The sequence below is a fragment of the Leptonychotes weddellii genome, chromosome 10 (genome assembly GCF_054177405.1).
Source record: "Leptonychotes weddellii isolate Sample4059 chromosome 10, ASM5417740v2, whole genome shotgun sequence".
Taxonomy (NCBI): domain Eukaryota; kingdom Metazoa; phylum Chordata; class Mammalia; order Carnivora; family Phocidae; genus Leptonychotes; species Leptonychotes weddellii.
The window spans coordinates 68,902,402-68,921,066 of record NC_138378.1 but is presented as its reverse complement, the minus strand read 5'-3'; the positions used below and the strand labels follow the sequence as shown (position 1 = coordinate 68,921,066).

At 40.7% G+C, this 18,665-nt stretch overlaps 2 long non-coding RNA genes across 2 annotated transcripts; one reads left to right on the top strand and one right to left on the bottom strand.

Moving 5' to 3' along the window:
- Positions 1-1,032: 1,032 nt before the first annotated feature.
- LOC145723907 (uncharacterized) lies at positions 1,033-2,900 on the bottom strand. Its single transcript, XR_014149303.1, has 2 exons — positions 2,589-2,900; positions 1,033-1,292 (listed from the first exon to the last, which is right to left on the bottom strand). It is a non-coding gene; the product is annotated as an uncharacterized LOC145723907 (long non-coding RNA).
- Positions 2,901-2,993: 93 nt separating this feature from the next.
- LOC145723908 (uncharacterized) lies at positions 2,994-10,247 on the top strand. Its single transcript, XR_014149304.1, has 2 exons — positions 2,994-3,322; positions 3,576-10,247. It is a non-coding gene; the product is annotated as an uncharacterized LOC145723908 (long non-coding RNA).
- Positions 10,248-18,665: the final 8,418 nt, after the last annotated feature.

Below are 18,665 nucleotides of genomic sequence, written 5' to 3'. Positions count from 1 at the left end.
ATCAAAAGAAAAATAGTATTTTGTGACATGTGAAAATATTAATTTCAAATTTGTGTCTACAAGTAAAGTTTTATCAAAACACAGCCACACTTATTCCATTATGTACTGTCTATAGTTGTTTTTGTTCTAACAGAGTTCAGTAGTTGTGATAAAGTTGGGGTGCCTAGAGAGCCTAAAACATTTACTTTCTAGCCCTCTACAGGAAGTTTGTTGAGTTCTGAAGTGCTCACTGAAGAGCAATGATCATTTATGACAATAATACTCTAGATCCTCAAAGCATTTTATTTTATTCTTTTAAAAGATTTATTTGAGAGAGAGAGCACAAGTGGGAGAGGCAAAGAGAATCTCAGATTCCACACTAAGCACAGAGCCTGATGTAGGGCTCCATCTCATGACCCTGAGATCATGAGCTGAGCTGAAACCAAGAGTCAGATGCCTAATGACTGTGCCACCCAGGTGCCCCTTAAAGAATTTTAAATCAAGTATCATTTCACATAACTTTGTAAAGAAAAAAAAAAAACTAGGAAGCAATTATTAAAAAAATATTTCTTTAAAGATCAGACTGTGTCAGGGCGCCCTTGGGTGGATCAGTTTGGTTAAGCATCTGCCTTCGGCTCAGGTTGTGATCCCAGGGTCCCGGGATCGAGCCCCGCATCGGGCTCCCTGCTCAGCGGGAAGCCTGTTTCTCCCTCCTACACTCCCCCTGCTTGTGTTCCTGCTCTTGCTGTCAAATAAATAAATAGAATCTTTAAAAAAAAAAAGATCAGACTGTGTCTTCAATATATCTTAGAAGTACTCCACATGTATGGTAATAGTTGTTGTCCTCACTTTCTGTATCAGAAATGTGTTTGGCCACAAGTAATGGAAACCTAACATGGTTTAAGAAAAATGCGACAGACTAGCAATCTGGGGGGGACTGCTGTTCTAGGAGGTATCAGAGACCCACCACACCTTATTTTTCTGCATTATCAACTTTATAGTTAGCTTTTATCCTGTTCGTGGTTTCATTGTAAAAAAAAAAAAAACAAAAGCTAGACAACAGATGCTGTATTACTTTGTAAATCAAAACCATGTTTCAGACAGAAAGAAGGGTTAAGGGTAATGACTATTGAATTTGTCCCCTTTTTTTAGTAATGGGCAATTCTTTCCAAAAGATCCACTCTGCAGATTTCTGGTCACATTTCACTGGCAAGGACTCAAACACAGGTTCAGCCCCTACCATGACTGTTTTAAACCAGTAGCAAATATTCCTTGGGGCTTTTCTTCCGGAATTCAAAATTTCTAGCTGCCACCTGAAAAACAAAACAAAATTTGGATTTGGCAAGTTTCCCTGTTGGTAGGTAAGAGGGGTGGGTGGGAATGGATGCTGGATGGTCAAGGAGAAAAGTCAAGTCTGCAGAAACCCAAGTTTTATAGTAAAGATGGGAAAGGAAGATAATAGAATATCTCTACAGCTCCGAAGGAAAACCTGCTCATACGGAGCACTGTAAAACAGGTGGGCAGAAACCATACCATCAAGTTCAAGCAGCAGAAAGGCAAACAATACCGGCAAGGTGGTCCTGGCATGGAAAGATGGTGGGACAGAACCTCCATAAAACCTTTAAAAGAATTACTACAGGGTCAATAGCTGCTCCAGTTATAGTTGTAAGATTACGTACACTCCCTTTTGGACTGTTCAGTCACATCTTTATAAAAACATACTGGATATAGGGGCGCCTGGGTGGCTCAGTTGGTTAAGCGACTGCCTTCGGCTCAGGTCATGATCCTGGAGTCCCAGGATCGAGTCCCGCATCGGGCTCCCTCCTCGGCAGGGGGTCTGCTTCTCCCTCTGACCCTCCTCCCTCTCATGCTCTCTGTCTCTCATTCTCTCTCTCTCAAATAAATAAATAAAATCTTAAAAAAAAAACAAAAAACAAAAAACATACTGGATATAGAAATCAGTGAGGGTAGGAGAAAAATTTTCCTAATGTTAACTAGTTGTTAACCAACTTGGGCTGAAGTGTCCCCTTTCCTTCACCTGTTCTTCATTTTGTCCCTATCTTAATACCCTGGCGATTTGCTCTTCGCTGTGAAGCATAATATGCTGTTTCAGGTGAAGAGCTGAGGACAGGTAATTGGTGCAGGGCCCTCTCGCATAAAAGGGAGGAGATGCCATGTGAACGCTCTTCACTCCGCCATTTCTTGTCACATCAAGGTGTCTTACTGCTCGAGGACGGATGAGCCTTACAGAATGGAGGGTAGCGATCAACACGGATGCAGGTTACACCGCCCCTGGGCTGTTCCATTCTCACAAAGGCCCGCGGGGAGAGGGCCGTGTGCCCCAGCTTGGGCTGCAGAGTCGCTCCGGCCCGGCTCCCCTGTGAACTCCTGCCTCCCCCACCCCAAAAACCCGAAAGCCGGGAGGGAGAACTCGCCACCAATCCCTCTTCGTGGGCCCGGAGGAAAAATGGCGAAGCGCAAGGGCGGGGAACAGGGCGGCGCGAGTGACCCGGCGCTCGCTAAACCTCGCAGCCCGCGGAGTGGAACGCGGTGGGCGACGCCGCGCAACTGCGGGCCGCTCGGTGTCTCCGCCATCTTCTCCTACTCACCCGGACTCCCCCCGCGGCCGCGCTGGCTTCGTGTTTCCCTTCCGGCCGCTGACAGAGATCCGGGCTGGGAGGGGTGGGCGAGCGCGCCGAGGGGGTGGACCGAGGGCGGGGAGGCCGGACGGAAGAGGAAAGGGAGGGCGGCGAGCCGGCCGCGGCGGGGTGTGGAGCGTGCGGCGTGTGTGCGGAGGGAAAGGTGGGAGGGCGGGAGGCGAAGAGAGGGAGGGAGGCGGAGGAATGAGAGCGCGAGGCGTTTCTCGTCGGCTCCCTCGCTCGGGCGGAAAGAGCCGAGCGCAGCCCGAACGCTCTAGTAAAATGGCGGCGGCGTCAGCGGTGGCCGCGGCGTCTGGTCGGTGAAGTGACTCTGCTGCTTCTCTCCCCACCCGCCCCCTCCCTCCCTCCCTCTCCCCTCCCCCCGTCCTTCCCCCCCTTCCCCGCAGCCCGCGCCTCCGCGCCCCTCCGGCCTGCGCACCTCCCCTCGCCCCCCTCCTCTCCCCCGCCCGCTCCGGGGACCGCCGGCCCCCTCCCCCATACTCCTGCTCTCCGCCCCGTCCCCGCCGCCGCCCGCCCTCGTTGCCTCCCCGCCCCGCCGGCCGGCCGGCCCCCTCCTCCGCCTCTCTCCCCTCCCCCCCGCCGGTCGGGATCAGTCAGTGCGATCCGAAGCGGGGGAGGGGGGGGGCGGCGGCCGAACGAGATGTGCGAGAACTGCGCAGACCTGGTGGAGGTGTTAAATGAAAGTAAGTAGCCGCGGCGGCGGCCTGTGGGGGTGCACAGTTTGGGGGCCCCGCGCAGCTCCCCGGGCTGCCGCGGCCTGCGGGAGGCGACGGCCGAGCCGGGCGGCGTGCGGGCCTAGCGCCCCGGGAAGGTGCGCGGTGGCGCGGCCGCCGCGGCGCCTCGGGCCCAGCCCGGCCCGGTTACCTGGGCGCCCGAGAGGGGGCCGCTCCGGAGCTCCGGCCAGGCCGCGCCTGGGCGGTCTCACCTCTCGGAAAGTTTCCTCATTACAGGTGTCAATTAACGAAGGCGCTAATGAGCCTTTGCCTCCTTCGTCCTGCCGGGAAGGTGAAGGGAGGTGGGGTCCGAGGACGAAGCTTTCCTCCGCAGTCCGAACCCTTCGGCCGCCCTCTTTGATTTTCATCGTGCTGCTGAGGAGGCCTCTTTTACCTGCTAATTTTCATTAAACTCCCTGGGAGGAGGTTGGTGGTTTTCCCCTCCCTTGGGGGTGTGTGGGTGTATTAAACGTTTCTGCCAGCCCTGAAATAGCTGAAAATGAACTGTGATAGTCATGATTGGAACCTTAATACCTATTTTTTTTTTTTATTGTGTTTCTTCTTAGTGTACCATTCGTCGTTGTAGCAGTAAATTTTATTAAGGAGAGCACTGTACTACAGATAATCATCCCGGGATAGTCATGGCCTGTCTCCTGGAATGAAAGGCCTTATTCCTATACTTTTATTAAAGAGCGTACACTGATTTTTTTTTTTTTTTTTGGCCAGATTCTTTTATTTTATTTCCGACCCTTGTAAGATAGTATTTGAGCCTAAAGAAACAAGCTGTATTGCAAGTTCACTATTTCTGGGCCCAAAGGCCTAGTTGGTTGAGGTGCATTAGATCAAAGATTACAAAAACTTGATTGTTGAGAAAATGCTCATTTACGAACTGCTTATGTGGGTTTTGGATTTATGTTCTGATATTTCCCAAAACTTCCAGACTACCTCTTTTCTAATACGATTCTTTAAGACAGGGGGTTTATAAAATGTATCATCTTGTTTGTGTTTGAATTTTACTTGATTATGTGCTTGAATTTCACTTCAATAACCCAAGGCAATAATAAAAGTGGAATGGTTCTAGTTTACTTTGAACGTGTGTGTTTACTTTCTGACAGGTGGAAGCAGGTTTTGCACTTATTCAAACTGGACTTTCCAATGTTTGTGTTATTCTAAATTTTCCTAGAATTTTAAGGTTATTTGTATTGAGAAACTTTTGGTGCAGGTGTTTTATGATATGGTGATTATGTAGGTAAAGCCCTTGGTAGTTACTTAAGTAAACTATTTTATATCAGATATAAGTTGTGTGATTATGGTTTTATTAAATTGGGAAAAGCCTGTCTTTGCTCTCTAATAGAAGAACAAACTGCTTTTAATAATTTTTTGGCGATTTAAGTTATTTTAAACTCAACTAGAAGAACTACCTTTAAACAGAGTATCTAAAGAAACTAAAGTTTGTTAATCTCTATTTAATCTTTTGAAAAGATGATGAAAGTTCTTATTGAAAATTCTTTGGGAAACCCCTAGAACTTTGTTTAGAAGCACTCAAAAATGCAGTGGATTTATGGAAACAAAAATGTAGAGAATCTTGAAGTAGAATTTAACTTTTATTACCTTTAATATACAATTATATACAATTAGTGGAACCAGGTTCACAAAATTTGGCCATGCAGACCCTCTAAGAAACCTGTCTTAATGAACAAATAAGGATTTTCTATTTGTATAAGCCGGTGGTCTCTCAAAATACTTAGGACAATTTCTTAATATTTCCTTTAAAGCTCAGTTTAAAAATTTGCCTCCTAAACATTAATCTCACAATGATGCATCCTTTTTTTTTTTAATTACTTAGCAATTTTATTGGTAGGTTATACCAAACTATTACAAGTTGATTTTTTTCCCCTGCAGACTGAAAATTGTTTTCATTGTTCTTTTCTATAGTTCTTGTATTCTAAACATAAGAGGCTTAAGTTTCTTGAGAACAGAGGGTCTTACTTTATCTCATTATAGTAACATTTATCCACGACTGGGTAGAATCATGATGGTTGGAACTTGATAAAACCTGTTGAATTGAAGTAGGTTATATAGGTCTTTCTTGAAATCTTGCTCACAATAACTATTAAGTCTAAACTTTTATTCCCCCAGAGGTTGTGCGAAGATGAGCATCAGCTCATCCTTGATTAGAAATTCAGAGTTTAATGCGGGGTTCCATGGTGTAATGGTTAGCACTCTGGACTCTGAATCCAGAAATTCAGAGTTTAAGTCCCCAAATAATGTGCTCAGAATTCATCTCTCAACATAGCTCCCATGAGAGTTTAACCAAGAGAAAAAAAAAATACCAAAAACCTATTTCTTGTCAAATTTACCAACAGTGATGAAACTTAAAAGAAGCCTGGCCTGGACACACCATTATTATGTAAAAATTTTGTGCTTTCAGTGAAAGGGTAGACATAATGCGGATAGTACTACTTTTTTTTTTTTAAACATTTTTTTTTTTTTTTTAAGATTTTATTTATTTATTTGACAGAGAGAGATAGCGAGAGAGGGAACACAAGCAGGGGGAATGGGAGAGGGAGAAGCAGGCTTCTTGCCGAGCAGGGAGCCCAGTGTGGGGCTCGATCCCAGGACCCTGGGATCATCACCTGAGCCGAAGGCAGACGCTTAACGACTGAGCCACCCAGGTGCCCCGGATAGTACTACTTTCTATCTGATATGCAAAGAGGGTTTGGTAACGCTAGGGACTTCAAATATTTATTTAAAAATCTGGCAGACCGTAATTTAGTTAAAATAAAAGTTGGGGGCACCTGGGTGGCTCAGTTGGTTAAGCGACTGCCTTCGGCTCAGGTCATGATCCTGGAGTCCCGGGATCGAGTCCCACATCAGGCTCCCTGCTCAGCGGGGGGTCTGCTTCTCCCTCTGACCCTCTTCCCTCTCGTGCTCTCTGTCTCTCATTCTCTCTCTCAAATAAATAAATAAAAATCTTTAAAATAAAAAATAAAAAAATAATAAAATAAAAGTTGGTCACAAAAGATTGTAAATAGTCTGCTGTTGTCATCAGTTTTTGATGAGAGAATTAATATTACCATTTATACTTCTAGTCCTGCTGAGAATCTGAAGCTGTGAACTCTCACCATGGAAACATACAGGTATACAGGCACGGTTTTGCCTGCAGTTCTTTTTTTTTTTTTTTTCTTTTAAAGATTTTATTTATTTATTTGAGACAGACAGAATGAGAGACAGAGAGCATGAGAGGGAGGAGGGTCAGAGGGAGAAGCAGACTCCCTGCCAAGCAGGGAGCCCGATGCGGGACTCGATCCGGGGACTCCAGGATCATGACCTGAGCCGAAGGCAGTCGCTTAACCAACTGAGCCACCCAGGCGCCCTTGCCTGCAGTTCTAAGGACCTGTTGAAGCCTGTCCAAGGAACCAGGCTAAGAACCCCATAATAAGGACCCCCACATCCCCTTTTTAAATAGTCTTGATAGATAGCCAAAAACTTAAAATTACATTTCAAAATAATGTTTGGCTTTAGTGTTAGAATAACCAATCTCAACAATACTAACATTTAAGTTTCTCTTTTCCTTTCAGTGCTTTATTTTTAATAAGGACATTTTAAAGGCTTGGAATGTATTGAGTTGATTTGTTTACTATCAGTTTGTGGGTTTGCATTCAGTTGAGGAATGTATTGAGTTAATTTGGCTACTATCAGTTTGTGGGTTTGCATTCAGTTTAGGAAATAATTTTAAGTGTATATTCCTTTGTTTATTCTGTTGAATTTGTATATTTGCAGCTTTTCTAGCTATTTTTTTAACCAGTTTACTAAGTCCAGAGCATTTCTGGGTGTTGAGAAGTTGGAGGCCTGAAGTTATGCTTTGGGCCATCACCATAGCTATCTCAGTAGTAAATTGAAGTCATTATTGGGGCGCCTGGGTGGCTCAGATGGTTAAGCGTCTGCCTTCAGCTCAGGTCATGATCCCAGGGTTCTGGGATCGAGTCCCGCATCGGGCTCCTGGCTCAGTGGGGAGTCTGCTTCTCCCTCTCTCTCTGCCTCTCCCACTGCTCATGCTCTCTCTCTCTCTCTCTCTGTATCTCTGTGTCTCAAATGAATAAATAAAATCTTTAAAAAAAAAATTGAAGTCATTATTTGCCTCAGTAAAGTAAATTTCTCTGAGAGAAGACTGAAATGGCTTTAAATGTAAATGTTATTCTATGGATGTGTTTAGTGAATTACAGTTTACCAAATGTAGCATTTAAACAAAGTAGACTATTTATTTGTCCCTCCTCAATATCCTTGAAGATGGGCAGGAGCAAGTATTGGTATCTACGTTTTAGAGGTAAAGACATTGAATCTCAGAAAGGCTAAGTGGTTTGCCAGGTAAAGATCACCTGTCACTTGCTTAGTTAGTAGTCCTATCTAAGCTTGAACTCAGGATACTGTGATAACAGTATTTGCAGAATAATTGTTTGCATTATTTTTAAAGCAGAGTACTTTAATGAGCAGTTTGTGTTGAGTACTTTATCAACTCTTTGAGGTAGGTACTCTGTCACCCTTTTCAGATAAGAGAACCAAGATTTAGGGTTTATATAACTTGCTTAGAGTCACATGACTATATTTGGTGGAGCCAGGATTTAAACAGGACTTAATCTCAGGTCAGGCTAAAAAGGCCATGCTCTTACTAGTTACGCTATGCTGTGTAAACTTTATGATGATCTGTTTGAATGGAAGACATTATTGTGAGTATACTGTTTGACAGAATAAAAAATTAGTATATTTTTATGTATTTTCACAACTTCGGGCATAATGCCATTGTAATTGTAGTAGGAATTTAAGAGCGGTTGTCCTTAAGTAGCTGAATGGAATCTAAATATTGTTAGCAATGAGTCCTTTAATAAACCATGCATTTCTAGAGGGTTTTTTTGATATTACAAGTATATAGGCACTAATTAATTAATTCATTAGTAACAGTATTTTTTGGTTGACCTATAATTCTAAAATTCTAAGTGATTTCTAAAGTTGGAAATCTGATTTTACAATACAAAGTCCCAAATTATGAATTTTTACTTGGTGATCTAGTTAAGTATCACTTAACCAATTAATATGTGAAGTAGTATTCATGATTACAGTTCGTATATTTTTATAGTATAACTTAGTAACCATAAAGCACTACCAACATGCAGTATATTATGTAAGTTATCTGCATTGTAGTGATAACTGTTAATGAGCTTTAGCACTGTATTCATGAAACATGTTAACATTCTTGTATGTTTAATGATAGTATTTATATATCTGATTTAAAAGTATTTCTAATGTGTAGATAGTGTGTATTAATAATAATTTTTACATTTTCAGAAAGAGAAAGAAACTTTCCAATAATGGCTTGACCAAGGTGTGACAGACCCTAGCTAAAGGGGTTGAGCCGCTTTTCTCTTTTTTACCTTAATTTTTTCTTAATTATAAAGGTTGTATATTCTCATTGTAGCGATACTGAAAACTGTAAATCTAATCATCCAGTGATGATTCCTGTTGATGCTTTGAAATATTTTTGGTACACATTTACATTTCTAAGAATGAGATATATGTAGTTTAATATCTAGCTTCACCTAATGTTTAATGTTTCTAGTTTCACCTAATGTTTTGTTTGCTCATGTTCCTTATTAACCTTTTTTGAAAACATACTTTTTGTGTCTGTATAGTATTTCATTTTGTGCAGGATTTAATATTTTCCTATTGTATGTTTGTTTCCAGTTCTTATGTTATAAATAATGCTGCAAATGAGCATCCTGTATATAAATCTTTTAATTACATTACTGTTTTTTAGGTAGATTTCTAGAAGTTATCACTGTGTCAGAAATATAAACATACTTTTGTTTGTATTGTCTACCTGCTCTTCAGAAAGGATATATTGATTTCCATTCTTTATTGTCTGCACAGTGTGGGCACTTGTACTGAATGTTATCCTTGACAAAGTGTTATTTTGGTGAAAATTGTAATAGCCAGTTACTAGTAAGTTTGAACACTCATACTTTTATTGGCTGTTTGCATTTTTTAATACAGTGCCTGTGTTCTTTTTCTACTTTTCAAGTTTTAATGTTTTGTGTAATTACCTTACAAGAGTTGTTCACTTACTAACCCTTGGTCATATTCACCACATACATTTTTTTCCTGCCCTCCTCCCCCCCTTTTTTTTAATGTGGTCTCTATACCCAGTGTGGGGCTCAAATTCACGACCCTGAGATCAAGAGTTGGATGCTCTGCTGACTGAGCCAGCTAGGCGCCCCTTCCCTGTTTTTTTGTTTTCTTTTTCATTTGGGTATTTTTAGTTACAGGTCTTGAACAAATGTTTTATATTGTGCAGCTTCTTCTGCAGAGTTGCCTGTCTAAAACACAGTATATGATTATCATATTATCTGCTTAAACTGTCATAGATCTTCATTGCTTGAAGAATAAAATATTAACTTCTTAGCCTGACATACATCATAGCACAGTTTGGCCCAAACTCCTCTTCCTAGCTTCAGATCTCACTTTTTTGGTGAGGCCTTCTTAAATTTTTCCCAACCTCTCTTAAAATAACTAGTATCCTTTAGTTTAGAATATGTACTTACATTATAGCCCTTCTTATTCTTTTTTTAAAATTTAACATCAGCCTTCCTTGCTGGATGATGAACTCCTTAGAGTCAGGGGCCATGTTTTCTTTTCCCAGTCCCTAATATAGTGCCTTATAGAGAATAGGTAAACATTTTAGGGGCGCCTGGGTGGCTCAGTTGTTAAGTGTCTGCCTTCACCTCAGGTTGGGATCGAGGCCCGCATCGGGCTCCTTGCTCACGGGAAGCCTGCTTCTCCTTCTCCCACTCCCTCTGATTGTGTTCCCTCTTCTGCTGTGTCTCTCTGTTAAATAATAAAATCTTAAAAAAAAAAAGAATAGGTAAACATTTTAGTTAATGAAAGGTTTTTGTAGAGGAAGGATGTGATTGCCTAGTTAAATCAGTATTCTTGGGCCTATAGTCAGTAATGACCTATATTTTTTAAAGTAAGCTCAACACCCCATGTGGGGCTTGAACTCACAACCCCAAGATCAGGAGTCCATGCTCCACTGACTGAGCCAGTCAGGTGCCCCTAATCAGTAGTGTTGTAGATATGAGAGTTTTTGGCAGAAGTATGCTATAGGTATCATATATACTGCTTTTTATTACCTTATTCCTGAATTAATAGGCATATGCTTATAAAAAAATACCTGCCCTAAGCAAGTATTTTCTAAATTAATATGCATTGTAGAAAGGCAAAAATTAGTTGTTTCTACATAGGTGGTGAGCTTTGTGTCCATGACATGAACTTTGACTAAATTACTTTTATTTAGGACTTGGTATATACCAGGAAAGCAATTGGGCGTTTTGCCTTTTAATGTGATTAACACCTGTTAATGAGATTTTTTTTTCCTCAAATCCCATAGAAGTTAAAAACATTCTCCACGTGTGTGTGTTCATTGACAATTGATGTGGTATAAACCTGGCCTCTTCTTGCACTTTCCTTACTGTGGTTGAAGATTGATTTCTCTTCCTGCCTTGGTCATAACCTCTTGTAGAAAACTTAGGTTGCTTATATCCCTTGGAAGAACCTACTTCTCTAGCCATTGCTGATTGGATTCCAGATAGACTCCTGACCTGATGGATTGGTGGGGCTGCTGTTGGTCAGTCAGATTTCTCCTGTCAGAATGTTTGAACCAAAGAGCCCGGTAGCTGTGAGCTGCTGAACTAGAGTGGGTGCTTTGGGAAGCTGATGGGAGGGAGCAAAAACATTGAGGAAGTGGAGGCGGCTGTTTGCAGAAGAGAATTGGGGCAAATTTGTGGAAACTTTTGACATGGAAGCTCCATAAACAGATAGAAGATAATACTGTGGTGGCTTTCCAGTACCGAAGCTAGAGCTCCTTTGGCACTGTCTCCCCTATACATACATTTGAATTAATGTTCAAGCAAAAGAGTTTTGTTTCAAGTAATGTGCCTTAATGAGCTTTCCTGTATTGGAGCATATTCCTTGTGATTCATGAATAAGGTAATAAAAAGCAATGTATATGATACAATCATCAGCTACAGCATACTTCAGCCAGAAACTGAGTGCTTCATTATAATCTGGCATAAGTTCTTGGAACATGTTGGGCAAGTGTCATCTGTAGTGTTTGGTGGCAGGAGAAAACCTAACGCCTTTCATTAATTACTTCTCTACCAGGATGTTTAGTGTTTTTCAAAAGAATGCAAGTAGCTTTGTTGTTTCTGGAAAAGAAACCTGCCTCCCCCCCCCCCCCAAAAATAGAATAGAAAATAATAAAGATAATTAGGAAAATCTGAAACTCTGCTTACCAAAGAAATTGTCCATGTTTTAATAAATATCTTGTAAGTCGTTCTTGCTTTCCTTATATATAACTTTCTTTATACACATTATTTTATGTAAAAAACTAATTACATTTTTTTAAGATTTTATTTATTTGAGAGAGAGTGAGAGAGCGCGCATGCATGAACAGTGGGGGGAGGGGGGGCAGAGGGAGAAGGAGAAGCAGACACTCCTGCTGAGCAGGGAGCCTGACATGGGGCTTGATCCTTGGGATCATGACCTGAGCTGAAGGCAGTCGCTTAACCGACTGAGCCACCCAGCCGCCCCAAAAGCTAATTACATGTTATTCTATATTTCTGTATCATTTTTATTAAGATGTAGGTATCTTTTTATGTTAATATGTGCTGACATTATAATTTTTAATGGCTTCAGTGTAGTATTCCATTGTTTGGTCCTACTGTAACTTAACCAGTCCTCTTTTGATGGGCATTTGGGTTTTTGTAAGTCTTTGTATTATTGTCTGAATATTACCTTAATATGGTCTGTGAAGTCAGATTACTGAGTAGCTCATACAGCATGTCTGGAAGGGAATTTGACAGTTACGCTACAACTTAACAATAGAGCATCAGTAAATAGGCTTTATAGTCTTAAAGTGTTTGACTCCTAGGTCTGTGGGGCTCTTCTAGCAATGTGCATTAGCAATTTAGCAATGTGCTCGTTCTAAACCACCATAAGACAAAATAGGAAAATAGGTAATATTTATTCTGGGGAATTTTGCTTCCAGACTCATGAACCATATTCTTCTGATTACTGAGAAAGCCTCAGTAACCAATGATGAATGTAGAAGTATAAGAATGCTGCTCAGAATAAATTTGGATTTAAGAAAACAATAAGACAAATAGGGATTTTGAAGTTGTGTTCAAAGAAAAGAGTATCATTAAGGGGATAGTGGGCACACTTTGGTAGAGTTGGCATAATGGTGGTCAGCAGAAGGTTGTTTTATTCTAATGGTACCTTGTTTCTATTTTCCCTGCTAAAGAGGAGTCTCCAAACCTGTAGGATAAATCATATATTAAGAGGGAATCTAGGGGCGCCTGGGTGGCTCAGTCGTTAAGTGTCTGCCTTCGGCTCAGGTCATGATCCCAGGGTGCTGGGATCGAGCTCCGCATCAGGCTCCCTGCTCCGCGGGGAGCCTGCTTCTCTCTCACCCACTCCCCCTGCTTGTGTTCCCTCTCTCACTGTGTCTCTCTTTGTCAAATAAATAAATAAAAATCTTTAAAAAAAAAAAAAAAAGGGAATCTAATCTCTAGATTGGTGAGGAATAATGAGAGTTTTGTTAGTGGTGTTAAGAGTTAAAATCTCGAGTCTGGGCAGATTGCATCCAGTGAAGGTGATAGAGCCATGGTGTGTGTGATTGTGAAGCTTTAGCTAAGTTTCCTGGAGAGCAGAAATTGGCAAGGTTTTTTAAACCCCTTATTTTGGGAAATACAAGAAAAACTTTCCACTACTGAATAATCACTTAGTATACTGAGAGTGAAATGATGATTAAAAAAACTGGCATGGCACTAAGTAACTTAAACAAATGTCATTTTTTTTTTCTTTGCTTTAGAAACCAGTATGGTAAAACATGGAAATGCTACTATAGGTATGACCTTTTTTGATTACATCAATGTGATAGAATCTGATGCCATCCTGGCGGAAAAGAAGAAATGTATTTTGTTGTTGTTCTAGAGGGTTGACTCGTGGCAAGCCAGAGGATCTTGTCCTTAATTCTTTCCTCTTCAGGATTTTCAGTAATGATCTCTGGTTTAAAAACTATTCCTTGGAATGGAATTGTCCCTATTTCAAGGGAGTGAAGGGGACTTCAGAACCTCTTCCCTTTTTTTAAAATGAAAAGTTCATTTTGATCTGTTTTATAGATTGGGGTTCTATGTAAGGTTTCTTTTGGGGAGAACAGGGTGTAGCTGTTTGCGCCTGGGTGGTTCACATGGTTCAGGTTCTGCCTTGGGCTCAGGTCATGATCTCCTGATCCTGGAATCAAGCCCTGTGTTGGGCTCCCTGCTCAGCGGGGAGTCTTATTCTCTCCCTCAGCCTCTCCGCCTGCTCATTCTCTCTCTTTCTCTCTCAAGTGAATAAATAAAAAATCTTTAAAAAAAAAAAAAAAAAAGCTTGACAACCATTAACAATATTTAATGGGTGCTCCAAAAGCCAACACAACCTGAAACTCTTCAAGTATTACAAGTATAGTGTGTGCAGATTACAGGAGGTGATATTGCAGTACTTGTGCAGTTAGAATACTGTGTTGAATTGTATACGACACACTGATGATAATATACTTCTGAAGCTATTGTGAACATTGTGTAATTTCACATACGTTCATTGAACCTCAGAAAACTCATGAGAAATGGAATGATTTGGCCAAGGCTACATAGTTATTAAGTAGCAAAGGTAGGATTAGAGTTTAGTTCCTTCTGCTCCTTATACTTTTCACCAATAAACTTGGTGTTGGTTTTTTTTTTTTTTTTTGAGAAGCTTGACTGTAGAAGTTGGAAAATTCATGAAAAACTGACAGAGGAACTATGGAGAGATTAATTCTGGTTTAAGTGGATTAGGCAAGGTTTCAAGGAAGGTGGAAGATTGAATTGGGCCTTTAACTGAATAGTTGTTGGTAATGAGGGGAGTGAAATGGTTTACCACAATTTGTGATGTAGCCACTGCTAACCTCATCCCCTTGCTTTGCTTCTCTCGCAGATGTTATTTGCTGCCATGATGAGCCTTTATATATGCCTGGAATTCACCACCTTACTATGCCTTCAAGTCTCAACCTAAATGTTACTTTTTCACAGAGGCCTTTCTTGAACATCCAATCTAAAGTATTCTGGTTCTTTTTTTTTTTTTTTAATTTAAGTATCTGCACACCCAACGTGGGGCTCGAACTCATGACACCAAGATCAGGAGTCTCATGCTCCTCTGACTGAGCCAGCCACGTGCCCCTGAAGTAGTTCTGATTCTTTACCTTCATAGCACTTACCACAGTTTAGAGTTAGGTATTTACTTTTTGTTTACTTGTTTTATGTCTTTTCATTTTATAAGACTGTAAATTCTGTGGTTGCAACTATCTGTCATATTAATTAAGTTTCATAGTGCTTATACATACTAGGATCAGTACTTTTTTTTAAGATTTTGTTTATTCACCTGACAGAGACACAGCGAGAGAGGGAACACAAGCAGGGGGCGTGGGAGAGGGAGAAGCAGGCTTCCTGCGGAGCAGGGAGCCTGATGTGGAGCTCTATCCCAGGACCCTGGGATCATGAGCTGAGCTGAAGGCAGACGCTTAACTACTGAGCCGCCCAGGCGCCCCAATACTTATTTGTTAAAATGTGTGAAAAATCTTAAGGTCACTGTAGTTGGGTAATGGAATGGAAGTCAAGGGTAGGCTGGATGTGATGGTTTTCCCTGCTTTCCGAATCCACTTGGATATTTTATATACTGTCAATCCTAATCCTTTTGTGACATCCTGCTTACCACCTCCACTCATAAAAAGGTGCTCCACTGATAAAAAACGAAAAAAACCCTAATTTTGTCATGGTGTGTGTTTTTTAATTTCTGAGTATCCCTTGATATTTACACCCATGGGTTAAAAATGGAAGATTGGGAATTACTTTTTGAACCAGGTAGGACTCTGTTGCAAGGACCAGAAAGAAAAGAACAGCTCCTTTGGTGGGAATAAGGAATTTTTTTCCCCCCCCCTAAGTTATAACTACACAGTTCAGGTGTGTGCTGTGTTTGGGTGTGGTCTACTCTTAATCTGTGGGTTCAGAATGTTATCAAGACTTCATTCCTTTTTGGCTTGCTCTCTCTGCTTCCTTGGTTCGACCTCAGTTTGGCCCTTCTCTTGTTAGTAGAAATAGCTCCTTAACCATCTTTATACCACACTGTTTGGAAATCATGTTTATATTACACAGAGGAAAAGAAAGAATCTTTTCTGAAACCTGTATAAAAGAACAGGGAAGCTTTTTCCAAAACCTCGATGGCAAATGGCATTTCATGTATCATTGGCTTACATGTCATTGGACTTACTCCTGAAGTAGAGCTCAGAGTGGATGGACTTTGGTTGACTTAAACTAATCCTAACCTATTCCCGAAGCTGATCTCACCCAAACCTCATAGCTAAAAAAAATATTTCCCAAAAGGAAATTTGGCATGTTGTGACCATGAAGAAGGTGAGATTGTTTCTGGGCAGCAAACACATGGATATCTAGTACATTATGCTATACTGAAAGCTTAATACATTTTTTTTGTGGTTTTGTAACTTGAAATCAAGGATTAGGTCTCATCCACATTGACCTGTCTGTAGATTCCTGAAAGTGATGACTTGTACATAGGTAACCAGTGTATAGAGTTTGTTTGGTGAATTTTCATGTTTTCTGGACATCTGTACACGGATATGGTATGGGACGTTCCTTATTACTTTGGCCTCGAAAGCTTTGTTGATCCTAGTGTCTGTGCACATCTGGAGTTCTCATCTCCATTGCAAACTTCCGGATCTCTTTGAGTGCCTGGGATTCACACTTGTTGAAGCCCACGCCGTGGATGCACTTATGAATGTTGATGGTGTGTTCTGTAGTCACTTTCTTGTTGATGGCAGAATGGCCCTCCTCTGTACCCTTCTTGTGGGAGCCTTTTTGCTGGGCCCAAATTGGCAAGTTGAAAACCATTTCTTTCTTTCTTTTTTATTTTTGAAAACGATTTCTTAATGTTCTATTTACTGAATACATTATTTTGTGTGTCTTACCTTCACTTTTTCTTTTTTTATTACCTTCACTCTCTGTTTACTCAATATATAAAAAAAATACATTAACGTTGAACGTGTGTAAAGCATTGTGCTGGACGCTGTGGTAGATACAGAAATACATTTAGAAGTATATTTCCTCTTAAGGAAGGTTGGAGTCCAATAAAGATGAGGCAGTAGGATGGTAGTTGAGAGATTGATGTCTGGAATCTGTTAGACCTGAGTTAAAATGCTATTCCTGTCATTTATTAGATCTCTGGCTTTGGTTAAGTTCCTTAACCTCTTAATGCCTTCAAATGAGGATGATACTTAATCCTCACAAAATCTCTATCAAGTGTAATTAAGGTAGTAAGATAATACATATAGACACTTAACAAAGTGCCAGTGTAAGAAAAACTGTTCGTATATGAGAGAGAGAGAGAGAAGGAAAATGGTAAATTCCGTAAGAACATAAAATCCTGAGGTGCAGTGGGAGGAGTTCAGGTTTTGGTAAGATTGGAGAAGGCTTCATGGGAATTTGATAGAATTTTAGTTGATCTTTGAGCAACTTTTTTCTAACTGATTAGACTTGGAGAAATGGTTATTTCAGTAAAGTTTTGTAGGAATAGTAAGCATAGTATGACTTTCTTGAAACTTCACAAAGAATTGTCTCTGGTTTACTTTCTTATATTCCTCAAGGACCTTACTCTTTTAAGCTCTTTTTTTCTCCAGTGTCTTAAGTTCTCCTGAAGCTTCTGAAACCTGGCTTCTGCTTTTGCTGAAAAACTGTATTGTCACAGATCACCAGTGGCCTCCTGGTTTTCTCTAATTTCTTTCTTTTTTTTTTTTTCTATAATTTTCACAATGACCCGTGCTTTCCCTGTTTCACTTAATTGTTTGGTGCTTATGGTTGTGATATATGTGATCATCGTGGGAAGTTTAAAAAAAAATACTGATGTACATCAGTAAAACATTCATAATCACTTTGTTAAAATTTTAGTATATTTTTTAGTATATAGTATCATTCCAGCTAATTTTCTATGAATATGTAAAAATGAGTTCATATGTACTGTTTGCTTTTTTTAAATGGGCATTTTCTCATATCCTTATGTCTAAGAATGAAATTTAATGGCAACCTACTTCTAGTCTTTGAATATAACACATATTTAACTAGTGTTTTCCAGTTAACCCCCCTCCCCCCAAAACCAAAAAGCAGTGAAAATGTCCTTGAGTATAGAAATCTGGATCATGTTCTAGGTCTAAAGGAAAAAAATTTTAAGGCTTCTGATGGCTAAAAACCTAGAAAGTTTATACTAATATATACCCCATCAGTGGTATTTGAGAGTGCTTGTTTATTTACATTAGATGTTCTATTTAAAAAAAATCCAGGGGCACCTGGGTGGCTTAGTCGGTTAAGCATCTGCCTTCAGCTCAGGTCATGATCCCAGGGTCTGGGGATCAAGTCCCACAACGGGCTCCCTGCTTGGTATTCTCCCTCTGCCTGCCACTCTGCCTACTTGTGCTCTCTATCTCTCTGTAAAATAAATAAAATCTTTAAAAAAATCCATATAATAGGGGAAAAAGGATATAGTTGCTATCTCAAACTCTTTGGTTTCTGCAAGAGTTTGGATATTGAGGATTATTGCATTATTTGTATGGACATATTTGGTTCCTGAGTTACAATATTGAGTGGTCTATTTAGAAAGGCTTTTCTCACTCTGAGATCAGATATTTGATTAATTTTTTTCTAGCTTTAATGGATTTATTAAATCTTTAATCTGTCTAGAATTTATTTTGGTCTAAGTTACAAAGTGGGATCTAACATTAGCTTTTCCAAACTGTTACTCAGTGGTCTTAGCATCTTTCTTTTTCCCAGTGATTTGAAATGCCACCTTTTATTTATTTTTAAAGGTTTGTTTATTTATTTATTTATTTATTTATTTATTTGAGACAGAGAGAATGAGAGAGAGAGAGCACATGAGAGGGGGGAGGGTCAGAGGCAGAAGCAGGCTCCCTGCCGAGCAGGGAGCCCGATGCGGGACTCGATCCAGGGACTGCAGGATCATGACCTGAGCCGAAGGCAGTCGCCCAACCAACTGAGCCACCCAGGCGCCCTAAAGGTTTATTTATTTTAGAGAGACAGCATGAGAGCAAGAGTGTGCGTGCAAGTGGGGTGGGGGGGTGGGGTAGAGGGGGCAGAGGGAGAGAGGGAGAATCTCTAGCAGA